The sequence below is a fragment of the Sapajus apella genome, unplaced genomic scaffold, assembly GCF_009761245.1.
Source record: "Sapajus apella isolate SASKATOON/1434 unplaced genomic scaffold, GSC_monkey_1.0 scaffold102, whole genome shotgun sequence".
Taxonomy (NCBI): Eukaryota; Metazoa; Chordata; class Mammalia; order Primates; family Cebidae; genus Sapajus; species Sapajus apella.
In genome coordinates this window covers 7369270-7395936 of record NW_022437042.1, presented here as the reverse complement: position 1 = coordinate 7395936, position 26667 = coordinate 7369270, and the positions used below count along the sequence as shown (strand labels likewise).

At 38.9% G+C, this 26667-nt stretch overlaps 1 protein-coding gene and 1 pseudogene across 6 annotated transcripts in view; one reads left to right on the top strand and one right to left on the bottom strand.

The window, feature by feature from the left end:
- Window positions 1-26667, bottom strand: part of STAG2 (stromal antigen 2) — a 133993-nt gene that overhangs the window by 75682 nt on the left and 31644 nt on the right. The window lies entirely within an intron of this gene.
- On the top strand, window positions 1524-12716 carry LOC116536582 (annotated as a pseudogene).

Sequence of the window (26667 nt, the reverse complement as noted above, 5' to 3'; positions counted from 1 at the left end):
GATGGCACCACTGCACTCTAGCCTGGGCAACACAGTAAGACTGTCTCAAAACGAAACAAAACAAAACAGAACAGGTCTTTAATTCAATCCCAAGTGGTCTCAAAACAAAAAATAAAAAGTTACCAACAAAGCCATCACTAACAAGGTTCCTCAGAATCCAAATATTACTGGAGATCACAGGGGAGGGGGACATTTAAGTAGCTAGTATGTTAATTCTCTCACTAAAAATGCAGAAATATTCAATTGCTGAAAGTTGGCAAATTCACACACCATATGCCATACACTTATCTTAACACTCCTCCCAAAAGGGTCACATACTTCTATACATAAGGATCACATCCAGGAAACATATACACCCTTCTAAAATGCCACCATCACTATAATACAAACACTTAAAAATAGGAATTACCGAAATGTCCAACTATCCACGGACTATAGGTGAGCACCATCACGCCCAGCTAATTTTTTTTGTATTTTGTATAAACAAGGTTTCACCATGTTGTTCAGACAAATCTTGAACTCCTAGGCTCAAGCAATCTGCCCACCTCAACCTCCCAGAGTGCTGAGATTACAGGCGTGAGCCACCGCACCCAGACAAGTACATATAATTCTAAAAGAAAAAATGTTGTGTCAAGATCTGATAGACACAGAAAAAAATTACTGACATGGCCAACTCCCTATATCACAGTGAAATATGGGATACTAAATACTATTTTTAGTTTCTAAATACTAAAAATTCATCTGACCAAGTACCATTGATAGTACATCAATGTAATTAATGTAATATTCATACACTGAAACTATTTATAACTGTGTACCAACGTGGGTAAATGGACATGATAATAACAACAAAAAAGAAGCAGAGGAAAACAGTAACATATTAGGGTGGGTGATTTTTGAATTTTTTATTTACAATCTTATTGTTAGCACAAAAAAGGAAATTATAAAGGGGAACAATCTTTAAAAATAAAACATTCGGCCGAGTGCAGCGGCTCAGGCCTGTAATCCCAACACTTTGGGAGGCTGAGGCAGGCAAAACTCCTGAGGTCAGGAGTTCGAGACCAATATGGTGAAACCCCATCTCTGCTAAAAATACAAAAATTAGCCAAGCATGGTGGTATACACCTGCAATCCCAGCTACTCAGGAGGCTGAGGCAGGAGAATCACTTGAACCTGGGAGGCGGAGGTTGCAGCGTGCTGAGACCCCGCCACTGCACTCCAGCCTAGATGACAGAGCAAGAGTCTGTCCCCACCCCCACCCCCACCCCCACAAAAAATTCTTCTTACCCAAAAGGTATTTGTCCTCCCTCTGTTAATCTCCGTAATTTGTGCTATAGTATTCTAAGTAAATGACATGGTGAAAAGTATGTCAAACCAAGCAACGATCATGTGTACTTAGCCCAGAGTACAATCTTAAACCTAAAAGTTTCTTGATAACACACTCAAGTTACAGCTACCACATCTATCATTTGCAAATATCTTTTCTTTTACACAAACCTGGATGGAGTCCTACAGAATTCCTAATGGTAGTCCCTGCTCTGGTACACAAACAGGTAAACCAGAGAAGGCATGCCTGTAAATCTGCATACATAAGATGAATGACCCTGTGTGTATTTCCTACTGTTAGTTAGGAAATACACACTTACAAACTTTAAAAATAATATAAAGGTTTGTATCCAAGTCACGGCACCAAATATATATTTATACACACACACACACATACATATGCATATACATATAAAATAATATCAAGGACAAGCCAGGTGCAGTAGCTTATGCCTGCTATCCCTTTGGGAGGCCAAGGATAAGACAGGCAGATCACTTGAAGCCAGGAGTTCCAGACCAGCCTGGCCAACGTGGAGAAATCCCATCTCTACTAAAAATACAAAAATTAACCGGGCATGGTGGCACAGGCTTGTAATCCCACCTACTCTGGAGGCTGAGGCATGAGAATTGCTTGAACCAGGGAGGCAGAGGCTGTAGTGTGCTGAGATCTTGCCACTGCACTCTAGCCTAGGCAACAGAGCGAGATTCTGTCTCAAAAAAAAAAAAAAAAAAATTATACATACATATATCTAAAGGACTGAGGGGGGCCAAAGTAAAAAAAGGCCTTTCTAAAATAACTAAGTAGACAAATTCAACAGGCCGAAGGCCGCAACACTGCAAAAATAACTTTTATTTTCAGAAAAAGGGGAAGGAGCAAGCTGGGGCAGTCTACAGATATGGCATCACTACACACAGCCAGAAACTAAAATTTACAAAACGGGAAACATCCACCTGTTCCCCTCCTATTTTTAAGTGTATGATAGTAGGTGCTCAGCAATCTTCCTAGTTTCCTTGTCTATTCACTTTCCCCAATACTTTCAAAACGTGCGTGACTCAAGCCATCACCACAACTGCAATCACCTTGACAAACCTACATACTCAGGCTGTCTCAGTTCTTGATGACCAGTTTTTAAGTCTGTAGAAAACCTAGCACATCTTGTGAACTTAGCGTCCCCCTTAGTTTGGGGGTTGGAGGGAGAAAAGAAAAGGCCCATGTCCTATTCCTGCAGAGCCAACTCGTACTCAGTACTCAGTTGTAACTTGTACCTGAATCACCCAAATATCCTATCCTATCTGACATGTTCCCACTATAATCCATCTACCACCTCATCCCAAGAACTGGAATCCTGCCCATAAACCCACCATAAAGTCTCCATTTGTCTCAAGTTGCCTTAACCTGAATGCCACAATACTGCACTCTCATCTGTCTGACCATACTGGCACTGGCTGCTGCCAGACACTGGATACCATATTATAGTTGACATATTGGATACATATCTGCTATCTAATTCCAAGACTACTCTTTCCCCAGTCATCCCTAATAAGCTGCACTGACTAGACGTTACCTGGTTCTATCCTAAGACAAATCTCGAAACAGGTAAAATACTTGTTTTATCATATACTTTCACCTTAAAATCATTTCTCAGTCTGCCAAGGTCAATAGCTAATGATTTCCTTTAAATACTGTCTATACCCACTCTTCATCTCACTTATATCTGAATACCACATTCTAAATTTAGCTTTCTGGACTGGTGTGTGCGTCTGAATACATCTCCATCTTATTAACATAACTTTGTGACGTAACTTGTGATGTAAATTTTTGACATGAAGACATAACAAATAAACCTGGGTAATTACAACTGGGCATAGTGGCTATCAACATTTTCAGTAAGACCATATTAGCTGGTAGAAATGAATATCCAGATCCAAAAATCAAATTTACAAGAATTCATGTGTTAATGCTTATAAATGGTATACAGCATGACATAAGCACAATATATTATTGCCATCTAAACCATTTCACACTGGGCATCACTGGCTCGCTGGCAAACTTCAAGAAAAGGCAGATTTCATAGAAGAGTAGATGAACACAGGACAATACTGCTTGATGTTGGGGGAAATCTAAATTTTCATTTCACATACTCTCAACAGAGTATATCAAGAGTTTCCACATTTATTTACTCCAGGTAGTAAAAAGTATTTCAATGAATTATTGAATGTTTATTAATAATTTGCATGATAATGAAGATAGAACTGTAACCAAGAAACAATTCAGACTGAAAACAATAAAACCAATGTGAAAAATAAACCACTTTATAGAGAATGAAAAATTTTAACCTGGAATTAAAATTGTGGTGACTATTAATATTCAATGCCACTTTTTTCATTTTAGCATGACTATATAATACATACATGTCACATGTCCAATTTTTTTTGTTCCTCTCACTTCTGATTAGCTGACCTTATTTAGCATTACCAGCCACTTGATATAACCCACTAACCTTTGAGCTAACAACCACAGTACGCAATTCATAAGCTTCTTGAATTATATGCATATTCCAGTTCAGAAATCAAATACGCTTTCACAATTCAGTTTGTCAACAGAGTATAGGTACTTCCCAATTCACATTTCAGATTTAAGAGTTTGATTCTTCACTTAGTAATTCCACACAGTGGTGACAACAGGAGACACATATGTGGTACTCTAAAATTATTTTAATTCTCTCTAATCTTAAACATTTCTAGGCAAAGAGTAAAGCATGCAAATTACATTTTAAAAATTAAATTCAAGCCAGAAAAAGACACTATAAGAAAACTACAGACCAATATCCCTGATAAATACTGATGCGAAAATTCCTAACAAAATACTAGCAAACCAGAATTCATCAGCACATTTAAAATATCATATACCACGACCAATTGAGATTCATTGCTAAAATGTAAGACTGCTTCAACATACAAAAATCAATCAATGTAACACAGCACATTAACAGAATGAAGGACAAAAACCACATGATCATCTCAATTGATGCAGGAAAAGCATTTGACCAGATTCAAAACCCTTTCACTATAAAAAATACTCAACATGCCTGGAGGATGGCTCGGAAAAAATAAAAAAGAAAAAAAAAAAATACTCAACAAATTAAAACTAGAAAAAAATCACCTGCTATGGCTTGAATATTTGTCCCCTCAAAAATTTGTGTGGAAATTTAATCCCCAATGTGGCAGTATTGAGAGGTGGGGCCTTTAATAGGTGATTGGGTAAGGAAAGCTCTGTCATCATGAATAGGCTAATCCATTCACGGATTACTGGGTTAATGATTTAATACAGTTATGAGAGTGGGACTGGTGGCTTTACAAGAGGAAGAGACCTGAGCAAGTATACTCAATCCCATTGCCATGTGATGCCTTGCAACACCTAGAAACTGTGCAGATTTCCAAATATCAAGAAGACTGTCATCAGATGTGGGCCCTCAAACTTGGACTTCTCAGCCTCCTTAACTGTAAGAAGCAAAATCTTTTTCTTTTTAAAGTACCTAATTTCAGATATTCTATTGTAAGGAACAGAAAATGGACTAAGACGCTATCTCTACATAATAAAAGTCAAAAGCCCATAGCTAATATTATACTGAATGGTAAAAGGCTGAAAGCTTTTACTCTAAGATATAGAACAAGGCAAGGATGCCCACGCCCACTATGTGTCTATTCAATATAGTATTGGAAGGCCTAGTCAAAGCAATTAGACAAGAAAAGTAATAAATAAAAGGCATCCAAGTCAGAAAGCAAGAAGTGAAATTATCTCCGTTCCCAGATGACACAATCTTATATGTAGAAAATCCAAAAGTTTACGCACACATAAAAACTCTTAGAACTAATAACCAAAAATTCAATAAAGCCACAGGATATTAAATCAACATACAAAATTCTTGTATATATAACAATCTGAAAAGGAAATTAAGAAAACAATTCCATTTACAACAGCATCAAAAAGCGCAAAATACTTAGGACTAAACCTAACCAAGGAGGTAGAAGACTTGTACGCTGAAAACTACAAAATACTGCTGAAATGAAAGATGACACAAATAAATAGAAAGGCATCCTGTCTTCATGAAATGCAAGACAATATTGTTATGAAGTCCATACTACCCAAAGAAATCCACAGATTCAACACAATCCATATCAAAATCCCAACAGCACTTTTTGCAAAAATGAAAAAATTAAGCTGAAAATTCATATAGAATCTCAAGGAACCCCAAATAGTCCAAACAATTTTGGGAAGAAAAGAACAAAATTGGTGGACTCACACTTCCTAATTTCAAAGCATATTAGAGAAAGTCCTCAATATCACCAACAGGTTCTTGGAAACTCCAATGTCAGGCAAAATGATGTATGATGAAACCAATTTTTTTCCTCACAAACATTATAACGAAACAACATTGAACAGATTCTTGTTATTCAAGGACCTGCTGTACATCATTTTGCTTAAAGTCCAGTTTCCAAGAACCTAAGAATGGCACTAAATGAGTACTTACTGTACAAAGCTACAGTAATCAAAAACTGCGAGGTAGACCAATGGACTAGGACAGACATGGATAAACAAAATGTAGTAGCTACATAAAATGAATTACTCACCTTTTAAAAGGAAGGAACATCTGTACTACACTACAACATGGATGGACCCTAAGGGCATTATGCTACGTGAAATAAGCCAGTCACAAAAAAGACAAATACTGGCATGGCGCAGTGGCTCACGCCTGTAATCCCAGCACTTTGGAAGACTGAGGTGGGCGTATCATGAGGTTAGGAGTTTGAGACCAATCGGTCCAACATGGTGAAGCCTCGTCTTTACTAAAAATACAAAAATTAGCCAGGCGCAGCACGGGAGCCTGTAAGGGAGGCTGAGGCAGGAGAATTGCTTGAACCTGGGAGGCGTAGGTTACAGTGAGCCGATATTGTGCCACTGCGCTCCAGCCTGGTTGACAGAGCAAAGCTCCGTCGGGGGGGTTGGGGGGTGCAGGGAAGACAAACACTGTATGATTCTACTTATGAGGTATCTGAAGTAGTCAAATTCATAGAAACAGAATAGTGGTTACCAGGGACTACGGGAAGAGAAAATTGGGAGTTGTTGTTTAATAAGTATAGTGTTTCAGGCTTTCAAGACGAAAACTTTCTGTGTATCTGTTTCACAGCAGTTGGATATACTTAACACTACTCAATTATAGACTTAAAAAATTGTTAAATGGTAAATGTTGTTGTTTACCACAATAAAAAATTAAATTTGAAACCCCTTTTATCAAGGAAGCTTCCCTCATACGGTATAAGCTCACAGGATTTTACTTAAATCTTTATTGATCATTTGATAACACCTTTCTACTAAACAAGCATACGTGTACCATATAACTATTGATCTATTCAGATGTCATTTTGTAAATTAAGATACTAATTATTGATATCTACACTCAGAATATTTTGACAGATTTTTGTCTCCCATTCAATAAGGTAAAATGCACCAAAGCTTATTTAACTTTACAGCAAAATATAATAATCTGGCTTTTCCAAAAAACACGGAAACACTAGGTTGAACAACCAAAGCTAACCCTACATTTTTAAAGTTGCTCACCATAGAGTATGAAAACTGTCACTGAAACCCATTTAACAAATGTTCAACATTTCTTTCCCTTGTTCAAAATATGATGGTACAAGTCAAGTCTCATAGTTATCCACAAAAGCATGCAACTTAAAGCCAGGGTAAAATACAACAATCTTCCAGAAGCAATGCAAGCAGACTGCATCCAAGGGTTAGCATACTAAATGGCCTCATGTGACAATACTAAGATTTAGGAATTACCCTAAAATGCAACATTTGATTCCATTAAACTCAAGAGAGGGAGCATACAGTATAAATATGATCCAGTAAGAAGAGATTATCTATCTATCTATCTATTTATCTATCTATCTATCTATCTATCTGGTTAGAGGTTAGTGCCAGGTATCATTAGGGGACTCCCACATTTTGCCCTCTAACCTATCCCATTTTCAGTGCCTCTATACACTCATGAGCATATTTCACACACTTTAGCATGCCATCCAAACAGACCAACTAGCTCTAAGATGACTGAAGTTTTTTAACCTTTCCTAGAACTATGACCAAAAGCCTGCCTTATTTCTAAACCACAACAAATACATTAAAGCATCCTGCAAAATCAATATCCCCAAAAGAACTATCGAGATGCTAAGAAAGGAGGCAAAATAATGACTCAGCAAATATTTAATATTAAGAGCAATACATTATTAAAAACAAATATATACCAGGGCTAACGTTTTTGTTTTGGATAGAGTTGAAAGTACGTTCTACTACAGAGAACTTGAAACTATCTCAGATTCATGGTTATTGCAACTTTGCTGTTATGACATAGTTTATTGTAACAATATTTTATTTGTTAGGTCATTAGTCAGGAAAGAAACTTCTCAATTAGAAAACTCTTCCTAAAAAAAAAAAATGTGTTATAATGATCCTCTTGGCAAAAAGTTATCTGTGAAATAACGCAGCAGCACTAAGAACAACATGACTGAGGAGATTATTCATATGCAAGGATCTCCACCTTATTCTACAATTATTATTTTGGCAAAAATACTCAAAATGATCTTTTCATCATGAAACACAATCTCCCTCTCCTCTGTCTCCCCTCACCCACCATAAATGACTTTGCTCAGCTATCCTGACTAATAAATTAATTGCAACTAAGGGCTGGGCACAGTGGTTCATGACTCTAATCCAGCACTTTGGGAGACTGAAGCAGAAGGATTACTTGGGCCCAGGTTTTTGAAACTAGCCTGGGCAACATAGCAAGACCCTGCCTCTAAAAAATTAATAATAATAATATAATAAATTGCAACTAGGAAAGGGAAAAACTTTTCTCCTTCAACTACTGCATATAAACTATTCTGACGATGTTTGCCAAATAAACCATTACCATGTCATTTTACTTGAATGTTTTACTTCATTATGTCCCCTTTCACAGGTTAGTCCTGTGTCACCTACTTTGGCTAACCATAATTTACAAAGTATTCAACTAAATTTTGCCTGTCTGTTTTTCTGTCCAAAGTCATAAAGCAATAAGCAGAGTTTTTCCAGTGTTACATACTTGAACTTAGTTACTAGTGAACCTACTTTCATACTGATCATAACTTACAGATCACAAAATAATTTGGAAATCAATGTAGCAGATTCAACTCTCACAATATAAAAAAACAGCATTAACACAACTCTGAAAAGTCTTCTGTTAGGTCTGCTACTTAATATCCAAGTTTACATCAAATTATCTTAATAAGTGTGATGCCTTTCACAAAATAAGTACGTGTATATGAATGGATGCATTTGTTTGCACAAAAAAATACTGAGAGGGGGCCGGGCGCGGTGGCTCACGCCTGTAATCCCAGCACTTTGGGAGGCCGACGCGGGCGGATCACGAGGTCAAGAGATGGAGACCATGGTTGCCATGATGAAACCCCGTCTCTACTAAAAATACAAAAATTAGCCAGATGTGGTAACACGCGCCTGTAGTCCCAGCTACTCGGGAGGCTGAGATGGAAGAATCGCTTGAACCCAGGAGGCAGAGGTTGCAGTGAGCCGAGATTGCGCCACTGCACTCCAGCCTGGCGACAGAGCAAGACTCCGTCTCAAAAAAAAATAAATAAATAAATACTGAGAGGATTAACAACAAACACTTTTTCCAAGTTGTCTGCAAGGAGGAGGGATGATAAAAGAAATATAGGAGGAAGGAAACTGTGGAAGACTTCGATATATACCTTTGCATATAATTTTAACTTTTGAATAAGAAAAATGTCATTCAAATGAAACTGAATTTTGTCAGGTTATGTCACTGTCATTGAAACAGAATTTTTTAAATTTTTTAAACTTCTGAAATTGAAGACAAATTGGTAAAATAAGCCTAATCATGTACATCAAATTAACAACAGAAGCATACAGAGAAAGTACTTATATAAAGTGAGTTCAGAACACAACACTTTGCTTATCTTTAGTGGGAAGAATTCCAAGGACCAAAAAAAAAAAAAATAGATGAAAATTTAAAGCATTTGGCTCACATTTGTAGTCCCAGCACTTTGGGAGGCCAAGGTGGGGGGACTGCTTGAGGCCAGTGGTTTGAGACCAGTCTGGTCAACATAGTGAGACCTGTCTCTACAATAAAAAAGAGGGAGAGAGAGGGAGGAATGGGGGGGAGAGAAGGAGGGAGGGAAGGGGGGGGAGAGAGAGAGAGAGAGAATTGCCAAAATAAAAAGATGACGGCCAGGCGCAGTGGCCGACACATGTAATCCCAGCACTTTGGGAGGCCGAGGCAGGTAGATCACAAGGTCAGGAGTTCAAGACCAGCCTGGCCAAGACAGTGAAACACTGTCTCCACTAAAAATACAAAAATTAGCCAGGCACAGTGGCGGGCACCTGTAATCCCAACTACTTGGGGGGTGATGGATGAGGCAGGAGAATCAATTGAACCTGGGAGGTGGAGGTTGCAGTGAGCAGAGATCGCACCACTGCACTCTAGCCTGGGTGACAGAGTAAGACTATAAAAAAAAAAAAAATAGTGACAACACCAAAAGATAGCAAAGATGCAGGGAAACTGATTTTTATACACTGATGGTGGAAATGCAAATTACAGCCACTGTGGCAAAGAGCTTAGACGTTTCTTTAAAAACCATACATGCACTTGCCATAACCACTAGCAATCTTATACCTGAGCATTTATCCCAGAGAAATAAAAACCTATGTCCACATAAAAACGTGTACATAAACATCCGTAGGACCCTCATTTGTAATAGCCAAAAATTGAAAACAACTCCACTATGGGTTTGTGTCTCCCAAACATTCATATGTTGAAGTCCTATATTCCAATAACCTCAGAATGTGACCTTAATTGGAGTCAGGATCTTTACTGAAGTTACCAAGTTAAAATGAAGTCCTTAGGGAGGAATGCAATATGAATGTTCTAATTTAATAGAGGGGGCAACTTGGAAACAGACATGCACACAAGGAGAACACCATGTGAAAATGAAGGCAGAGATGGGAAGTAATGCTTCTACCACCGAAGGGACACCAAAGACTGTCAACAAACCACGAGAAGCTAAGAGAGGGACACAGAATACAATCCCTCTCAGAAAGAACTAACCCTGCCAAGTCCTTGACCTTGGACTTCTTGCCTCCAGAACAATAAATTTCTGTTGTTTAAGCTACCCAGTTTGTGGTACTTTGTTAGGCAGACCTAAAAAACTAATACAAACCCAAATAACCCACAATGAGTAAATGGTTAAACAAACTGTGGTACATCTAAACCACAAACTAACATCTCAACATAGAAAGAAATGAACTATTGAAATATAACAACTTGGATGGATCCCAAGGAAATTATGCTAAATGCAAAAAAAAAAAAAAAAAAAAAAAAAAAATCTCAACAGTCATATGCAGTATGATTTCCATTTATATGACACCATGAAAACATCAAAATTATGAATAACAGATTAGTGGTTGACAGATATTAGAAATCAAATAGAGGAAGGAGAGGAGGGGTTGGGGGTGAGTGTAACTAAATGAGTAGTGTGAGGGATATTTGTGATGACAGAACAGTTCTATAGCGGTAGTGGTTACACCTATCTACACATGATAAAACTGCACAGAATTATACACATAAAACATGCAAACATATTTATCTAAATGAGTGCATGTATTAACTAGTGAGATCTGAATGAATCACAGGTAGCCCTCCATATCCACAGGTTCCCCATGCTGATTCAACCAACCACAGACAGAAAATATTCAGGGCAAAAAGAACACAATGAAAAATAATGATAAAAAGTAATACAAATAAAATCAATACAATATAAATATTTATATTATATTAGGTGTTATAAGTCATCGAGAGATGATTTAAAGTATACAAGAGGATGTGCGTAGGTTACATGAAAATACTATGCCATTTTATCTAATAAGCTTGAGCATCCATGGATTTTGATATCATTGAGGGTCCTGGAACCAATTCCCCATAGATATCAAGGGACACCTATATGTGGACTACCCAATGTCAATTTCCCGGTCTTGATATTGTAGTATAATTATGAAAATGTTACCATTGGGGGAAACTGAGTGAAGAACACACGGGACTTTGTTCCTAATTCTGCAACATTCCATTAATTATTATACCAAGATAAAACTTTAAGAATGGAGTAAAACAGAGGACAAAAGAGAAAAGAAAAAAATGCAGAAAGCAAAGAACTTTAACATTTTTAACAGCATGCACACAAGTGAAACAAAGACTTAGCTGAGTGCGGTGGCCCACGCCTGTAATCCCAGCACTTTGGGAGGCCGAGGTGGGCAGATCACCTGCTGCTGGGAGTTCAAAACCAGCCTAACCAACATGGGGAAACCCCATCTCTACTAAAAATCCAAAATTAGCCAGGCATAGTGGCACACGCCTGGAATCCCAGCTACTCAGGAGGCTGAGGCGGGAGACTTGCTTGAACCCATGAGGCGGAGGTTGTGGTGAGCCAAGATTGTGCCACTGCACTCCAGCCTGGTTGACAAGAGTGAAACTCCGTCTCAAAAAAAAAAAGAAAGAAAGAAAGAAACAAGGACTCAAAACAGACATTCGTATACCCATGCTCATAACAGCATTATTCACAACTGCCAAAAGGTAGAAACAACTCAAGTATCCATCAATGAATGAATGAATGGATGAACAAAATATCGGACATATACACAATGGAAAATCATTCAGCCTTAAAAAGGAAGGAAATTATGACACAAGCTACAACATGGATGAGCCTGGAAGACAGCACTAAGTGAAATAAGCCAGTCACAAAAGGATAAATAGTCTATAATTCTGCTAAATAGGAATATATATGTGAGGTACCTAGGAGTCAAATTCAAAGAGAAAGTAGAATGGTGGTTGGGCTAGGGAAAATGGGAAATTAATGCTAAATGGGTATAGACTTTCAGTTGGGAGAGATGAAAAGGTTCTGGAAGAAGACTACCCTGGAGATGGTACCTAAGGACATGAGGCATCTGTGGGCTTGTTTCCTGTATTTGCTGGTCAAGACTATAGATCAGTTTGAATATGATGGTTCTGAAAATTGTGATGTATATCTACAGATTAAGGGTAAATGAGAGAGGGTATATGACTACACCAACTCTTCCTTTGATGGAATAATTGTGGTGATGAGTCGAGAGGGTACCTAGGTCTCCAAGTGGCAGCAAGTCAGTAACTAAGCCAGGTATGCAGGTGGTGTCAGTCACCGGTTGCCTGCCCCAAGGAATCCTGTGGGAGCCGAAAAGTAGAGAAGTGGTCTATAAATCCAGAGAAGATGCCATAAAGACCTAAGAAGATGCAGGGGTGTCAGCATTTTTGCCTTGTACCTCCTGCCTCTGCCTACTTTTTGTCCTGAAAGTAAATGGGCAGAATTTCAAATACTTCCCATCTTCCAACTCTGAGACTCAGCAGACTGTTGAGAGTAGTACATCATGTCCCTGAACTTTTTATCTTCTTTGGACTATGAGCGGGGTTAGGAGGGATTAGGGTTGGTGAATTAACAGAACTGAGGAGAGAGCAGGATGCTGATACTCCTGCCCAGGGCTGTACTTTGCCAGTGAGAAAGACTCTAGGTCAAATGCCAATAAATACAAACCTCTAGAAAGTTTTAAAAAATGGAAAAACTTTCAGAGATGGATGGTGGTGATCGCTGCACAACAAATGTGAAAGCACTTAATGCTTCTAAACTGTACACTTAAAAATGGTTCAAACGAGGCTGAGCACGGTGGCTCACGCCTATAATCCCAGCACTTTGGGAGGCCAAGGCAGGTGGATCACGAGGTCAAGAGATCGAGACCATCCTGGTCAACATGGTGAAGCCCCGTCTCTATTAAAAATACAAAAATTAGCTGGGCATGGTGGCACACACCTGTAGTCCCAGCTACTCGGGAGGCTGAGGCAGGAGAATTGCTTGAACCCAGGAGGCAGAGGTTGCAGTGAGCCGAGATCGCACCATTGCACTCCAGCCTGGGTAACAAGAGTGAAACTTCGTCTCGAAAAAAAAAAAAAAAGGTTCAAATGGATATGTCATGGATATTTTACCATAATAAAAAGTTAAAGCAAAAAATGTTTAATCGGGAATATCAATATAAACTCATTTTTAAAATACATCAAAAACAAATACTTAACTATAGTACATTAAAATATATTAACCAATAAAAATCTATAATAAACTTCAAAAAAAGAGATAAAAGGACAAATCCATGTTATCATTATAGTTACTAAATTCACACCTTAATTTGAAAATTGGTAACTAAAGGGGAAAATTAAGTATTTACTCTACCTTTTCCTTAAGAATTATATTTCAGGTTGGGCACCGTGGCTCACGCCTGTAATCCCAGCACTTTCGGAGGCTGAGGCTCGTGGATCACCTGAGGGCAACAGTTCAAGACCAGCCTGGCCAACAAGGTAAAACCTCATCTCTATTAAAAATACAAAAAAAAAAAAATTGCCGGGCATGCTGGCATGCACCTGTAATCCCAGCTGCTCGGGAGGCTGAGGCAGGAGAATCGCTTGAACCCAGGAGGCAGAGGTTGCAGTGAGCTGAGATTGCGCCACTGCATTCCAGCCTTGGTGGCAAGAACAAAACTCAGTCTCGATTTCAAAAAAAAAAAAAAAAAAAAAAAGACATATTACGAGTAACAAGCAATCTCAGTTAATGAAAGAAAACTACTTTAAAGAAGCCAGTGAATACAGGAGTGATTTTGGAAATTATTCCATAACTCACAATGAAATCAGTGATACAAACAAGATTAGCAACTGTTATTAAAAATATCAGGTGAGGCCGGGCGCCGTGGCTCACGCCTGTAATCCCAACACTTTGGGAGGCTGAGGCAGGTGGATCACCTGAGGTTAGGAGCTCAAGACCAGACTGGCCAACATGGTGAAACTCCAGCTCTACTAAAAATACAAAAGAAAAAAATTTTTTGCCCAATATGGTGGTGGATGCCTGTAATCCCAGGTACTCAGGAGGGTGAGGCAGAAGAATTGCTTGAACCTGGGAGGCAGAGGTTGCAGGGAGCTGAGACAGTACCATTGCACTCTGGCCTAGGCAACAAGAGCGAAACACTTTGTCTGAAAAAAATAAAAATAATAAATAAGTAAATAAATAAATCCGGTGATCAGGTGTATGGTTGTTGCAGAACTGGCCATCTTTTAGTTCCCAAGTAACATCACACAGATGATTTTCTACTTACAAGGTGAAAACCTAGCAGTACAGTAAGATAACTGGATAGTTATCACCCTGAGCCAGGAATTAACTTTATCACTAACATATCTGCAAGTAAGATACGACATAAAATATACAAAATCGCCTAAGATGTATTCCAACCAATAACTCCTGAGTGCAAGCAATGCTCTCGCCTTGGCCTCCCAGAGTTGGGATTATATGAAGACTTTAGTGTACCTACTACTGTATAATTTTACTTATATTAAATTCTAAATTATTAAAAATGCAAACTAACCTACCTTGACAGAAAGGAGGCAAGAAAAAACTTGAGGTTAATGGAGATGGGTTTTTTTGGTTTCGGTTTTTTATGAGACAGAGTCTCCCCCTCTGCCACCCAGACTACAATGCAGTGGCATGATCACAGATCACAGTTCACTCAAATTCACAAGCTCAAGCCACTCTCCCTCCTCAGTAACTGCATGCCACCACGCTCACCTAATATTTGTGTGTGTGTGTGTGTTTGTAGAGACAGGGTCTTGCTTTGTTGCCTAGGCCTGACTCAAACTCCCACCCTCAAAAGATCCTCCTGCCTCAGCTTCCCAAAGTGCTAAGATTACAGGTGTGAGCAACCACACTCAGTAGAGATGTTCTTTATCTTGATTGTGGTGGGTGGTTACAAGGGAGCATACATCATGGGTGACATTTACTGTATGTAAATTATAACTCAATATACAGTCACATGTCACTTAACAATGGGGGTAAGCTCTGAGAAATCCATCATTGGGCAATTCATCGTTGTGCATATATCATAGAGTATACTTACACAAACGTAGATGGTATAGCCTACTTACTACACACCTAGGCTACATGGTATAGCTTATTGGTCCTAGGCTACAAACCTATACAGCATGTTACTGTACTAAACACTGTAGGCAACTAACACAATGGTATTTGTGTATCTAAACATATATAAATCTTAAAAAGTACAGTAAAAATACTGTATAAAAGATAAAAACGATATGCCTGTGTAGGGTACTTAGCACAAATGGAGCTTGCAGTACTGAAAGTTGCTCTGTGTGAGTCAGTGAGTGAGTGGTGAGTGAATGTGAAGGTCTAGGACATTACTAGACACTACTGCACACTTTATAAACACTGTACATTTAGGAGACACTGAATTTATTTTTGAAAATATTTTGGCCGGGAATGGTGGCTCATGCCTGTAATCACAACACTTTGGGAGACCAAGGCGGGTAGATCACAAGGTCAAGTGATCGAGACCATCCTGGCTAACACAGTAAAACTCAGTCTCTACCAAAAACACAAAAAATTAGCCAGGCATGGTGGCACATGCCTGTAGTCCCAGCTACTCAGAAGGCTGAGGCAGGAGAATTGATTGAACCCGGGAGTCCGATGTTATAGTGAGCCGAGATTGCATGACTGCACTCTAGTCTGGGTGACAGAACGAGACTCTGTCTCACAAAAAATAATTTTTCCTTCTTCAATAATAAATTAACCTTCACTTACTGTAACTTTTTTACTTTAGAAAACATAAACTTTTTGACTCCTAATTGTAACACTTAGCTTAAAACACATATTGTACACCTGCAAAAAAAAATTTTTTTCTTTATATCCTTATTCCATAAGCATTTTTCTATTTTTAAAATTTTTATTTGTTTTGCTTTTTAAACTTTTTTGTTAAACGCCAAGACACAAATACACATTAGCCTAGGCCCACATAGGGTCAGGATCATCAATGTAACTGTCTTCCACTTCCACATCTTGTTCTACTGGAAGGTCTTCAGGGACAGTAACATGTAGAGCTGTCATCTGTCATGATAACAGTGCCTTTTTCTGGAATACACACTGAAGAACCTAAGACTGTTTTACAGTTGACTTTTTTTTTCTTGAGACAGGGTCTCACTCTTACCCATGGTGGATTGCAGTGGTATGATCATTGCTCACTGCAACCTTGAACTCCTTGGCTCAAGCAATCCTCTCACCTCAGCCTCTCAAGTAGCTCAGACTACAGGTAGGCACTAACATGTCTGGTTAATCTTTCTGTGTATTTTTTTTTTTTTTGTAAAGATGGCATCTCACTATGTTGCCCATGATCTCAAGCTCCTGGGCTCAACTGACCCTGCCATCTCAGTCTCCCAAAATGTTGGGATTATAGGCATCAGCTACCATGCCCAGTCACAATTTTTTATAAGAGTTCATTCTAAAATACTGATAAATAGTATAGCAAATATATAAACCAGTAACATAGTTATGACCAAGTATTATGTACTGTAAATAACTGTATATGCTATACTTTTATACAACTGGCAGGGCAGGTTAATTTATACCAGCATTCCCACAAACACATGAGAAATGCACTGCACTAAAATGTTATAAAGGCTATGGCATGACTAGGTGAAAGGAACTTTTAGCTCCATTATAATATTATGGGACCATCATGCAGTATGTGGTCCATCATTGACCAAAACGTCATTACTCAGCACGTGACTGTAGATGATATAAAAAGAGGATGAGCTGTGCTAGGTTATTACAGATGAGGCTTAAGAGAGCAGATTCACATGAGAGTATCACTTGAGACCAGGAGTTCAAGGCCAGCCTGGGCAACGTAGTAAGACCCTGTCGATACAAAAAATAGTAATAATAAAAAACTATGGCCAGGCAGGGTGGCTCATGGCTATAATCCCAACACTTTGGGAGGCCAAAGTGGGTGGCTTGAGGCCAAGAATTCAAGACCAGTCGGGGCAACATGCAGAAACCCCGGCTATACAAAATATACAAAACTTAGCTGGGCATGGTGACATGCATCTCTCTAGTCCCAGCTATTCAGGAGGCTGAGGCGGGAGGATCACCTCAGCCCAGGAGGCAGAGGTTGTTGCAGTGACCCAAGACATCACCACTGCACTCCACCCTGAGCAACAGAGCAAGACTGTCTCAAACAACAACAACAAAAAAATTAGGCATACATGGTGGTACACACCCGTAGTCCCAGCAGCTTGGGAGGCTGGGGCCAGAGAATCGCTTGAGCTCACAAGCTGGGAGACTGCAGTGAGCTATGATTATGTCACTGCACTCCAGACTGGGTGACAGAGACCAACCCTGTCTTAGATGGAAAGACAGAGAAAAAGGGGAGGGGGAAGGAGAAGAGGAGGGAGGGAGAGGGAAATCAAATTCAATGCTTGTATGGTTTGGATAAACCAGCTACAATAGATGTTTATGAATACTTGGAGAAATCTGAATATGGACCAGGCATTAAAATAACATGTTATTGGCATGAAATAGTGGAGCTAAGTAAAAAAAGGAAGAAAGAAAAGGAGGGAAGAAAAAGACAAGACAGACACAAAAGCACATGTATAGAATAATGTCACTTTTTCTGCCTCCTCTACTCTGAAGAGATGTTTCTTTTTTTAATGGTACATATATATGCATATAGAAAAATATCTGAAAGATAAAAATAGGATCGTTTTGTTTTCTTTCTGTTTTTAGAGACGGAGTCTCACTGTCACCCAGGCTAGAGTGCACTGTCACCTCAAACTCCTGGGCTCAAGTGGTCCTCCTACCTCAGCCTCCTGAATAACTGGGACTACAGGTGTGCACCACTATGTTTGGCTAGTTTTTTTTTTTCATTTTCTATAAAGATGGGGGTCTCACTATGTTGCCCAGGCTGGCCTCATGATCCTCCCACCTTGGCATCCCAAAGCACTTGGATTACAAGCATGAGCCACTATGTCCAGCCTGGTTTTGCTTTATTTTTAGTTATCTTCAGTTTCTTTCTACAATAGACATATACAACTTTTATAAGAATATTTAAAACTATATTTAAAAATCTATCCAAAGCACATGAAAGAGACTCAGGTCACTAATTACTAGGGAAGTGCAAATCAAACCACATTAAGATTTGACTTCACACCCATTAAGAAGGCCATTAGTTAAATAAAGTTGGTGAGGAAATGGAGAAACAAACTGTGGGGATATATCCGTGGAAAACAGTGTAACTGTTCCTTAAACATACACACACACACACACACACACACACACACACACACACACGGCGGGGCATGGTGGCTCCCACTTGTAATCCCAGCACTTTGAGAGGCTACGGCAGGCGGATCACTTGAGGTCAGGAGTTCAAGACCAACCTGGCCAACATGGCAAAATCCCATCTCTACTCAAAAAAAAAAAAATTAGCCGGGCGTGGTGGTGAGCAGAATCTCTTGAACCCAGGAAGCAGAGGTTGCAGCGAGTGGAGATGGCACCACTGCACTCCAGCCTGGATGACAGGTGAGACTCCATCTCAAAAAAACAATAAATAAAAAATAAACAAACACAGTATTACCATATGATCCAGTGACTGCACTTCTGGGTATATACCCCAAAGAATTCAAAGCAAGCACTCAAAAAAGATATTTATACACCCATGTTCACAGCAACATTATTCACAACAGCCAAGGTGGAAGCAACCCAAGTATCTATCAACAGATGAATGGACAAACAAAATGTGAAATATACATACCACAGGTTATAAACTCCAACATATTAAACAAGGAGTCAGGCACGGTGGCTCACACTTGGAATCCCAGCACTTTAGGAAGCCAAGGTGGGTGGATCACCTGAGGTTAGGAGTTCAAGACCAGCCTGGCCAACATGGTGAAACCCCGTGTCTACTAAAAACACAAAAATTAGTGGGGTATGGTGGCAGGCGCTTGTAATACCAGCTACTCGGGAGGCCAAGGCAGGAGGACCACTTGAACCCAGGAGGTGGAGGTTGCAGTGAGCCAAGATCATGCCACTCCACTGCAGCCTGGGTGACCAAGGATGAACCTTAAAGACATTGGGCTAAGTGAAATAAAACCCAGTGACAAAAGGACAAATATTCTATTATTCTACAAATACGGAATGAAGTAACTAAAGGTATCAGATTCAAAGAGACAAAGTAGAATAGTGGTCGCCAGGTGCTGGGTGTAATGGAGGAACTGGGGGGGGGGGTGTCACTGTTTATGGGTCCAGAGTTCCAGTTTGGAAAAATTGTTTAAGTTGCCAGAAATAGATGGTGGTGATAGCTGCAAAACAATGTGAATGTACTTAATGCCACTAAACTGCGCACTTCAAAAGTAAAAATAGGAAATTTTGTTACATATATGCTACCACAATTTTTAGAAATCTGTCTAATAAAAATTCTACCAAGTTCATTTTTTTCCTCTTTCTTTTTTTTTTTCCCAAAATCAGGAAGCTGATTCTTAGGTGAAAAGGCAAAGTTGGTAGAGTAACCAAAACCATTTTGAAAAAGAACAAAGTTGGAGGACTCTCTTGATGTCAAACAAAGCTTTCAATAAAGCAACAGTAAGACAGTGTGTGAATGGTGATCAAGAAAGATCAACAAAATAGAATAGAAAAGTCCTGAAATAGACCTACGCACATATGGTCATTTGATTTTTGACAAAGGTGCCAAGGCAATTCAATGAAGAAAGATAGACTTTTCAACAAATGGTGCTGGAATGACTGGATATCCATATGTGGAAAAAAAAGTTAATTCTTTCCATACCTTGTACCATATGCAAAAATTAACTCAAAATGGATGTTAGACTCAAATGTAAAATCCTAAAACTATACAAACTTCTAGGCAGCTTTATTTGTAGTCACCAAAAGCGGAAACAACCCAAATGTCCTTCAACTGGTGGTTAATGGATAAGCAAATTATGTTATACAATGGAATACTACTCAGTAATAAAAAGGAACAAATTTCTGCTAAACACAACACCCTGGATAAATCTCAAATGCATTATGCTAAGTGAAAGAAGCCAGACTCAATTGGCTACTTACTATATGATTCCATGTACATGACAGTCTGGAAAGAGCAAAAAACATATAAATGAAAAAGAAATCAGTGGTTGCCAGGGGCTAAGGTTCAGAGGAAAGGACTACCAAGGAATATTGGAGGGATGTGGACATGGGGGTACTGGAACTGATCTAAAACTTAATTGTAGTGATGGTTAGACAAATGTATAAATTTGTCAAAACTCCCAGAACTGTATGCTAAAAAGTGTAAATTAGACTGTATATAAATATCTTAATTTTTTTTTAATTTGTGCCCATCAGTGTTCCCCTGCCAACACTCAAATGCTTTCTTCTGATTTATTTCATCAACATCTACACTGGAACAAAGCTATCTGTTTCAGCTATCTGAATAATATTTAATTCTCTGTTGCTGTGATTGTTTTAACCAATTAACACATAAGTAGTCCCTCATACTGACTGAAACATGATTGAAGGCATTGGCCAAAGGCCATATGCATTTGTAATTTTAACAGATATCAAAATTACCCTCCATAAACGGGGGTTATATCGAATTATACCTCCACCAGCAATGTCTGTATGGATCTGTCAGTTTCTAAACAGCCACCAACAGTACTGTCAAGACAGAGATTTTTGGCAATCTGCTAAGTGAACAGTGGTATTCAGGATATAGGTGAACCTCCCTACACAAAATTCTACTTCACAATCTCAGGAACCAAGCATACATTTTCGATAAACCCTTTGTTACTCAAAACATCAACCAAACAGATTTGGATAATGCAGTACTAATCACTATCTTAACTCCTGCTAAGGAAATCAAGAACCAAACAGGTCTGATTAAGAAGGGATACCTGTTATTTTAGTAAGCACTTTTTTCTCATTTAAGCTCCATTCATATTATCTTTTGTTTTTTGTTTTGTTTGTTTGTTTGAGACGGAGTCTCATTCTGTCACCCACACTGGAATGCAGTGGCTCAATCTTGGCTCACTGCAACCTCCGCCTCCCAGGTTCAAGTGATTCTACCGCAGCCTCCTGAATAGCAGGGCTTACAGGCGCATGCCACCATGCCCAGCTAATTTTTTTGTATTTTTTAGTAGAGAGGGGGTTTCATCATATAGGCCAGGCTGGTCTGAAAATCCTGACCTCGTGATCCACCCACCTTGGTCTCCCAAAGTGCTGAGATTACAGGTGTGAGCCACCACACCCAGCCATATTCTTTTTCATAAATGCTGTTTGTATTTTCTTAACAAGCTAATGATTTTTTTCTTACTGACTCCAAAGAGCTCTTTATATGTTAGGATAAACAGCCTTTCAAGCTTCTTAAGTCAAAAGTTCTCTCCACTGCTTCCCCAGAGACAATTTCCTGCTAAAATGGATTCTTTGTGCAAAAGCCCTACCATATCTCCTAGTCTGACTAAACCTTTTCCATAAAGGCTTTATCTTATAGCCCACTCATCTCTTTACCTGCTCCCATTGTCACATACAAAGGATATTATTGTATTTTGCACTCAAGCTTTCTGAGATCTACCATCTCTGGGCTAGCTCACTATTTTCCACACTTCTTTGATATACTACCTACCTGTCCCTTTACACACTTTTTGTGATCTGCACATTTTGTCTCCAAGCATGCTAAAAATAGGAGTTTGCAGAGGTATTTTATGTTGTTGTTTCTGTATTATACGAGGAAAAAAACACTTTTCTTCTCTCATATAATACAGAAATAACAACATAAACAAAATACTACCTAGACATAAACAAAATATTTACCATACTACCATGGTAATACCAAAAGTGTTACCAAAATACTTATGCAAGTAATAGCATAAAATAGTTTCCACAGCAAATCAACTTCCCCTAAATACTAATCAACGCTGAATTTTTTTTTTTAAGTTAAAAGTTTTTCCCAAGGTCACACAGCTAAGAGGCAAAAATCTGGGCTTGAACTCGTCTTCTACATATCTGTCTCACAAATATATAGTTGTCTTACTAGGATAATTCACATAATAGCTCTTTAGAACAAAAATAAGATTACAATCTTAATGTATTGTGAATCACTCAATTTCAAACATAAGAGGTCTTAATTTCCTTCCTTTGTACTTAAGGAATTACCAAAAACTACCATATAGAAACCCCTGAAATATCTTACTCTTCATTCAATACATGCAATAAAAATAGTATTTCCCTACAATTGTGTATACAAAATGATCTTTAGCAAAATCTTGAGCAGCAGAAAATCCCCAACAGCTATACTTTGCTATCAATCTTATTATAAAGCAATAGGCATTTGCTATGAGCTAGACGTGGTTTGTCTGTCCCCACCAAAACTCATGTTGAAATCTGATCCCCAATGTGGCTGTGTTGAGAGACAGGGCCTACTGAGAGGTGTTTGGGTCATGGGGGGGGATCCCTCATCAATGATGTGTTGCCATTCTTTTGGTAATGAGTGAAGTCCCAAGTTCTCACTCTGGTGAGACTGGATTAGTTCTCATGGGAATGGATTCATTCCCAAGAGAGTGGGCTTTTGTTATAAAGCCAAGATATCCCTTTCTTTGAATGTATCCACTTCCCCTTCGACCTTATCTACCATGTTTTGACCTAGCAAGTAACCATCACCAGGAGCCATGTAGATATGGCAATGTTTCTCTTATTTTCCAGACTGTAGAACACTGAGCTAAAACCTCTTTTGTTTATAAATTACCCAGCCTCAGGTGTTCTGTTATGGCAACACAAATGGACTAAGACAGCATTTACTTCCTGTAATTACACTTCCTAAACAGGAGTAATAGTTATAGGTAGTTGCTTAATAAATTAATTATGGAAAATTCCACCTATGAGAGCAATTCTCTTAAATTCCAATACACATAAAAATCATATAAAATGCTTGTTTAAATGCAGGGTCACAGGTCCCACACCCAAGGACTCATTCAGCAGATCTGTATACAGGTTTCAGGATTTATTCACAAATCCCCTAATATAGGTGAATCCATACTCCACTTTAAGAAAAGCTACTGTAAGTCATGGAATCAACAACCTGGTATATATAGGATTACCCAGTTTTAGAGAAACAGAAGGTATGAGTAGCTTGGGAAGAGAAGCAAACATGCTCCCCACTTCCTGCCGTGGGCCACTTAATCATCTGAACATTATTCACTCAAATGCCAGGAACCCACAGCTCAATGATGCATTTCCCCAGAAAGTCCTTAAGAAGCCAGCAGCAGCCACCACACTACTATTCTTTCCACAAGAAATAAAATGTACCTTTCCTGATGGTATTGCCCAAATTTAAGCTAACCAAGATTGAAAATCTCCAGGAAATTCATTCCCTATAGATTTTAACTCACCACTGGGATCTTCCCCCATTTATTTTTTTTTAGATGCAATTTTTTTTAATTGCTTTTTTATAGAGACAAGGTCTTGCCATGTTGCCCAGGCTGGTCTTGAACTCCTAGACTCAGCCTCCCAAAAGGCTGGGATTACAGGTGTGAGCCACTGTGACCAGCTCCTCTGTTCATTTTCTATCTTCTACAGTAACAATAGGAGCCACCCAGTTTTTAGTCTAAATAACTCAAGACAAAAGTTCACCCGACAAGAAAAATATATCAGGTAAAACGAGTATATTCTTAACTTGTGAGTCTAAGAAAAATACAAGGTAACCTCTTCAGGTACTAATATTAAATATTATCAATCCTAACAAGATCCTACAAGACCAAAGACCTGCTTTTTCTGTTAATAAAATTGAACCTACAGCTTCAATCACAATGCTTGTCTCATTATTCCACAGAGTACTCATTCCCAGCTCTGCTTCTCCAGCCTATAATCATAACTACCCCCTTGTACTCAATGCAGAATCATTCTTTAAGGACCAGTTAAAACCCTAGGACAGGCACAGTAGCTCATGCCTGTAACCCCAGAACTTCTGGAGGCCAAGGCGGGAAGATCTCTTGAGCTCAGGAATTTGAGACCAGCCTGGGCAACATGGTGAGATCCCATCTCTACAAAAAAATACAAAAATTAGCTGGGCATGGTAGGATGTGCCTGTGGTCCCAGCTACTCAGGAGACTGATGTCAGAGCATCGCTTAGGGCAGACGTTGCAGTGAGCCAAGATTGCACCACTGCACTCCAGCCTAGGCGACAGACGGAAACCCTGTCTCCAAGAAAAAAACAGTAATAATATTTGTTTCATGAAACTCTCTCTACTACAGCCCTCAATGAATTGATCCTTTCAAGTGCAGTAAACTTAGACTCAAATGCACAAAGTAAAAAACCTATGGAAATAAAACAATAAAATTAAAAGTTTTTTAAAGGGATTTCAATTCAAATATTAAGCACATCTGTACCAGCACTGTGATAGCCCTAATAAAAATAACATGCACATTTTAAAATGTAAAAAAGGATTAAAATGAAAAGTTAATAATAAATAAAATTAATGATTTTAATGCTGAATTCTTCAGAGGTGAAGTACAATAATGTCTGCAACTTATTTTGAAATGCACTTTTAAAAAACAGAGAGCACAAAGGCTAGATGGATGGTACTTGACAAAACAAATACAGTCATCCCTCAGTTATCCATGGGGGCATTGCTTCCAGCATACCCTCAGGACACCAAAATCCACAGATGCTCAAGTCCCTTATATAAAATGGAACAATATTTGCATCTAACCTATGCACATCCTCCAATATTTTCCTTTAAATCATCTCTAGATTACTTGGAATAGAAAATATAATGAAAATACTATGAAAATAGTTGTTGGACCGGGCACTGTGGCTCATGCCTGTAATCCCAGCACTTTGGTAGGCAGAGGCGGGTGGATCACCTGAGGTCAGGAATTCAAGACCAGCCTGGCCAACATGATGAAACCCCATCTCTACTAAAAATACCAAAATTAGCCAGGCATGGTGGCACATGCCTATAGTCCCAGCTACTCAGGAGACTGAGGCAGGAGAATCGCTTGAACCCGGGAGGCGGAGGTTGCAGTGAGCTGAGATCACACCGCTGCACTCCAGCCTGGGCAACAGAGCACGACTCCATCTCAAAAAAAAAAGAAAAAAAAAAAAAAAGTTTTTATACCATATTACTTAGGGGAAAATGACAAGAAAAAAGTCTGTATATGTTCAATACAGAACATATACAGGTGATAGGTATATGAGTATTCACTATACGAGTATTCACTATACAATTATGTACATTGGAGTTTTTCACAAAATGTTCAGGGAAAATGAATAAAGGATACTGTCTCCCCGTAACGAATTTAAAGTACAGTGAAGGTGTCACACAAGAGATTACTATATAGGGTACACTGAAAGCACATTGGCATGAATATGCTTAGGAAGCCTCAGGGCACAGGAAAGTAGCTCTTCTGGGAAAGGAAACCTCAGGTATGGTTTTCAAGTGACCTCAATCTAAATCTGGAAGGACATGTACTGTTATGCTGGCAAGTGGGTACAGGGATATTCTAGGCAATAGAAACAGCCCAAGCAATGAAATATCTCCACATCAAACAGCCTGGTAACCCCAGAGAACTAAAAGCAGTTGGATATTAAGTCCAAGTTATGAGAGATGGAGGTTAGGTAGTTTGGAATGTCACGACACACTACTGAACCTCAATCACCATTCCTCCTCTGTAAGACATACTCCTTGAAATCTCTGAAATAATCATGATCTTTCTGTTCCTATACTTTATATAAGTTTCCATCATTACAATAATGACTCTATTTTAGTATTTTTGTTTCATTAGCTACCTTCTGTATTAAGACTGTGGACACTGAGGGAAAAAACTGCATCTTAAACACAACTCTGAAAAGACACCATCAAAATACGTACACAGTATAAGTATGTTCTTTTGCAGCAAGAGAATAGGGTCTGGAGGCAGGGAACCTAAGGCCGATTCACGCTGACTTCCTAGAACTACATCAAAAGGAAAACCCAACTCTCCATACCAAAAGGATCAGCGGCTACTCCCTTTGCAACCCCCCCCTTCTCTGTGGCAAAGGGAAAATTCAAAGTACCTTTCTTTTTCTTTTTCCTTTTTTTTTTTTTTTTTTTGAGATAGAGTCTTACTCTGTCTCCCAGGCTGGAGTGCAGTGGCACAATCTTGGCTCACTGCAACCTCCGCCTCCCAGGTTCAAGCAATTCTCCTCTCCAGACCTCTTGATCCACCTGCTTCTGCCTTCCAAAGTGCTGGGATTACAGGCCTGAACCACAGCCTGTGTCTGAAAGTATCTTTCATAAGAGTGTAACTTTGTAAAAAAAAAAAAAAAAAAAAAAA